This window comes from Elephantulus edwardii, unplaced genomic scaffold (assembly GCF_000299155.1).
Source record: "Elephantulus edwardii isolate Elephantulus edwardi_28Jun2011 unplaced genomic scaffold, EleEdw1.0 scaffold00315, whole genome shotgun sequence".
NCBI lineage: Eukaryota > Metazoa > Chordata > Mammalia > Macroscelidea > Macroscelididae > Elephantulus > Elephantulus edwardii.
Genome location: NW_006400065.1, coordinates 490,678 through 496,058, shown reverse-complemented (window position 1 = coordinate 496,058; position 5,381 = coordinate 490,678).

Genomic DNA, 5,381 nt, shown 5'->3' with positions numbered 1-5,381 from the left:
GAGAATGGTGCGGCAATGAAGGAGTGAAAGCCCAGAATCCCTGTGAATGTTCATTGAAACTAATAAAATTTAATAATAATAATAAAAAAAAGAAGATCCCATTCATCTATGTTATCTTCTCCTGGTTGTAGGTTTTAAATTGCTTTCTATGCATTTGCAAGTTGCGCAATGAATGACTGGAGAATTGATGCCTTTGACTTGTGGTTTTAGAGAAGAGTGCTGAATGCCACTTGAACTGTCAAAAATCAAGTCTGTCTTGGCAGAACTGCAACCAGTGTGCTCCTTAGAGACAAGGATGGTGAAATTTGGTCTCACATACTTTGGGCGTGTTGTCTGGAGGGACCAGTCCTTGGAAAAGGACATCATACTGGGAAAGGTGAAGGGTCAGAGAATACAGGAAGACCCTGGAGGAGCCGGGCAGACACAGTCACAATGAACTCAAACACATCAGGATCAAATTCCAGCTGTGCTGTTCATAGGGTCACTTTGAGTCCTGGTCGACTCAAAGGTGCATGACAACAACAAGGAGTTCGGGCAGCACGGTGGTCAAAGCTTCCCCTTTGAATCAGAAAATCCCACCTTGAACGGTTCTCTGAGGTTTTGATTTATGAGCCAGAAAACTGAAGAAACCATGACAAGACTGACTGCTTGTGGTTGTGGTTGTTGTTGTTTTGTGCTGTTATGTCAGAACCCACCCATCGCTGACCCTCCAGCGGGTTTTATGAGGGAGTAGAAAGCAGACTGTCCATCCTTCTCCCACAGAGCAGCGATGGATTCGAACCACGTGCCTTTGAGTTTGCAGCGCAGCTCTTACCACTACGCCACCTGAGCTCCCTTGGACATGGAGGAGGAAATGAAACTTTTCAGCAGTGAGATGAGCAACATCGACATTTTTTTGTAATGCAAGATATAACCAGGTGAGTTGTCCAGGTTCCTCCCAAAACTAAGAGTGAATTGTCCCTTGCCAGGCTGGCTGGGAATCCTGGTTGATTTTCTCCTGCATTCAACCTGAGGTTAAATTACCATTCCCTGGGTTTCTGGGTGAGGATGGCAGAGTATAGGACAAGGCTTAGAGCTGTTGTTCATAGGGTCACTATAAATCATCCAGGGCTGGAGGGAGGAGGAGGAGGAGGATGGAGAAGGAGGAGGAGGAGCAGCTAAGCTTAGCTATCTGGCTTGTTGAATGACTGAAGAAATGAAAATGGTGCCTAAATCCAGGTCGAGTCACCAGGGTGTTAGGGTGCCTGCCCTTACCCTCAGCCTTCCACGAACCCCAGATGTAACATGTGTGGGCCTGGGAGTGGGGACAGCTGCACGTTCTCCCCTCCCCGGAGTCCCTGACGACTGTGCCCCAAGGACTTCAGCCCCCAGAGAGGAAGAGGTTAAGGGGAGGGTCAGCATCAGGATGGTCAGGAGACCAGGAAGAGACCTAAGAGAGTGACTAGGTGTTTAGGGGCTGTGAGACGTGGAGAGATGGGGAACCAAGGGAAGTAGTGGGGGACCTGGAGGAATGGTTGGAGGGACACACAGTGAGGAGACTAACATCTGAGGTTTGGGTGTATCAATAGGCTGAAAACTTCCCTCCAAAAGGGGCTGAAGCTTATTAGAAGCCCAGAGAAAATTAGGGAGGGGGGAGAGAGAATTAGGATGGGACATGGGAGGGTGTCAGATTGTAAAAGGTGGACTAGAAGATCCCCTCATACAGCAGAGCATGGAGAAGGGTCCTGTGAGCTGAGATGATTGGCTGAGAATGGAGTGGAGGAGGGGTCTGGGGACACAGAGGTGAATTAGAGATGAGACACACCCACAAGGTGACTGAGACACCCCTGAGGCTGGGAGATGGGTGAGTGCCTTGGAAAGCGGGTGACAATGATCCCCTGAAGGGGACAAGGGGCTCTGGAATCTGTAGAGGGTGGTGCTGTGTGCCATGTCGTAGGAACTGAGCCCTAACTGCCCCTGCAGAGGGTTCTCAGTGGCTGTAACCCAGAGGGAATCCAGCCCAGGAGGAGATGGCCCAGCTTTCTCCTTCCTGGCAGATGGTGGATTTGAACATCCAGCCTTTAGGTTATCAGCACAGCTCCCTACCACCAGGCCACCAGAGCGCCCTGCTGGAGTCTGAGGACTCCTCAAAGCTTGGAGATTTGGAGATGAAGGTGCTGACCAGCAAGGGGCTTCCTGGGCCTCAGGGACATTTCTGGTCCCCTCATGCCACCTCCCCATCAGGGGCGGAGAGAAGGGAAGGTGGGTGGGCTCAGGGCTGACCTGCCCCGCCCTCTGCGGTCTTATAAAGGGTCCTGGCCCCAGGTCCAGGCAGCCAGCCCTCTCATCCAGGTGAGTGGCCTCTGCGCTCCACACTTCTTGAGCTTGAGAGACCCTGTGGGGGTTGGGGGGCGCTGAAGGAGGGGGCTGCCAGACATCACCCCCACCCCTTGTCCTCCTCCAGAGCCCCCTCCCGCTGCACCATGAAGCTCCTGCTGTGGCTCTCCATTTTGGCAGCGGTTCTGTTCATGACTTCAGAAGGTAAAGATGGGCGGAGGATGTGGGAGTTTGGATTTGGAAGTGTGAAGCTGACTGTGGGCTGGGGGCTCGTGTTGGGAGGACGTTTGTAAGCTCGCAGGACCCCGTCTTTGCCCCGTCTCCTTCGAGTCCTGAGGTCCCCACTCCTGGCCCCTCAGGTGACTGTCAGAATTCTCCAAGGTGCAGGGCCATGGGGGTGGGGGGGAAATCTGCCTGGGGAGCCCCAGCAACCAATGACGTAGGAAGGCTCACTCTTCCAGAATTAGCTAAGAGGGGACAGGGAGGGGGCACAGTGTTCCTCTCTAGGATACCGTATGCCCACCCGCATTCTAACACCATCACCCCTTTAAAAAATCAAAATTAAGGGGGTTTTTCCACCCTGTTTCCGGAATCCCATAATAAAACTTCTCAATACTGAATATTTTGCTTTCTTGTATCGAACTTGATCTTCCTCCAGCCAGAGCCTCAAAAGCAAAGAGAGGAGTCTCAAATAATTGCATCTTGAGTCACCGATTTAACTTTCTGAAGGCACTAATAAATGAAGCAGAAAGAATGAAAAAGCCAACTTTTGCACAATACAAGCAATTTAGCAAGTGAGTCTGTTTTCTTCTACATGGAAGGGAGGGGTGTGTCTGAGTGGAGAAGAGAGGGGAGTCCACTGTCCTCCATTCTACAGATGGGAAAACTGAGGCTCAGAGAGGCTGATAATATCCCTGTGCTCACACAGCCAGAGCCTGGGGTTCTCTGACTTGGAGGACAGCCCTAGGGAGTTGGGAAGGACCCACGGAGTCAGACAGTCCACAAGTTGGTGTAGACTCCTCCTCCTTGTGTCGTCTTGGAATAGAAAATGTCCATGAGCCTCAGTTTTCTCATCTGCAAAATGGGTGAGTTGTGAGGAGCTACGAGATGGAGAGCATGAAGAAAGTCTGGCACACTCTACATGGTTCAACCAGCCTTCCTTCTACTTGATATTTGGGGTTACGGGATCATTCATTTGTGAACAAGCATTTCTTGAGCTTGTACTATGTGCCCAGAACTCTTCTGATAAGGGAAATCTAGAGTCAAGGATGAGATAAAGCTCCATGTGAAGGTGAGGGAACAGACAAAAGGTGGCTGAACTCCAGAAAGTCAATCCAGAGAGAGCTAAGCATCTATGAGGCTGCAGGTAGAACGGCCAATGATTTGGGAGGGAGAGGCTTCTCGAATTCTGGTGATGGGTCTTCTCTTAGGAGATAATTGTGTTCTGAATGATCAGGGAAATCTAGCCAGACAGAACTTGAGAAGAATGTTCTCAGTAGAGGGTGAGTGCAAAGGCCCTGGGGCAGAAGCATCTGTCCCTGAGCAAGCTCCAGCAAGCTTGGGACATGTGCAGAGGGTGGCCGTTCAGGCCAGAGGAACAGCCGGGGCAAAGACAGGTGGCCTGGCACCTGCCTCTGGGTGGGTGGGACGGTTGAAACGGGAGTCGACTTGGAGAAAGGGTTGCTAGGGAGAAATATCAGATGTTGAAGCTAAGGTGCTCTGGTTCGTTAGGGAAACTGAGACACAGAAGTAAGACCACCAAGTCCAGGGCTCTTCCTAATCCCTTAGGGAGGGGGGGGCCTGCTGTTTTCCTGGCTGAGGGAAGGTGTGGAGATCAGGATGGGGAAGATGAGGGAGTCGTGGAAATTATGGATCATGGGAGGAAGAGACAATATTGCCCCTCTTTCTCTCCCCCTCACTAGGAAAATGTTTCTAGAGGTTTTTGGAAATCAGCAAGACAATCTTACAGACTCTATGGTTCATCCATTTTGAATGATGATTGAGCCCATTTATGAAAATAGTGCAGCATCCTCTACTGAAAGACAAGGAGTCTGCTATGGGAAAAACAAAAGAAGTGTCCCACATTGAGAAGCAATGGTGCGCCCCACATCTGAAGGTGAAGAAGAAGACACAGCAGCTGAAGAAGTCACATATGTGAAGAGATCCACACATGGAGTCGGAACTGCCCCGCCACCTTGATCCAGATGGGCGGATGGCCATTAGATCTACGCTAAAGCCCCCTCCCTTACTCTCAGGCCATCATGGGATTACTGAGCCCTGAGCTGATTGCTTCACCACGATGGCTCTGTTCTTCATACAGCAATAAAAGCATCATTAGAATTCTCTTCTTGAGCGTTAACTTCATTGTGAGGCAGGGGCTTCCGGAGAGGGTGGGGGCAGTGCCTCTGGGGAGAGATGCAGGATCTGCGATGTATTGAGCGTTTCCTCACGTGTCCTACACTAAGCATGTGTGCACTTCATGATCTCACAAGGAATCTCTCAGTGAAACGCGAGCCGGTGAAGCATGTTTCCCATGGGAGGTGCCCTTGAGTGAACCATGACTCAGAGCCACCTCTCCTGCCCTGACCTGCACCATCCTCATCCTCTGATGGACTCAAGCCCCGTGTTACAGTCTCTGTGTCGATCCATCTCGTCGAGGGTCTTCCTCTCTTGCGCTGACTCTCAACCTTTCCCAGCATGATGCCTTTCTCCAAGGGCTGGTTCCTTCTGCAATTATTCCCCAAGAAAGCTAGCTCCTTGGCACCTAACAACAATGAGTGAAACAACATTTCATCACCCTTGCATCTAAAGAATGATCTGGGTGGGTTTCCTTCAAGACAGATTCATTTGGGTTTAGGAATCCTCATAAAGATGTCATTAAAGTCTGTTGTTGTTGTTGTTGTTATGTGCTGTCGAGTCGTTTGTGACTCATAGTGACCCTATGTACAACAGCCCTAAACCCTGCTCTATCCTGTGCCAACCGCACTGCCTCTGACACACCCATCCCAATTACCCCAGTCACTGAATCAATCCACCTCATAGAGGGTCTTCCCCTCCTGCGCTGT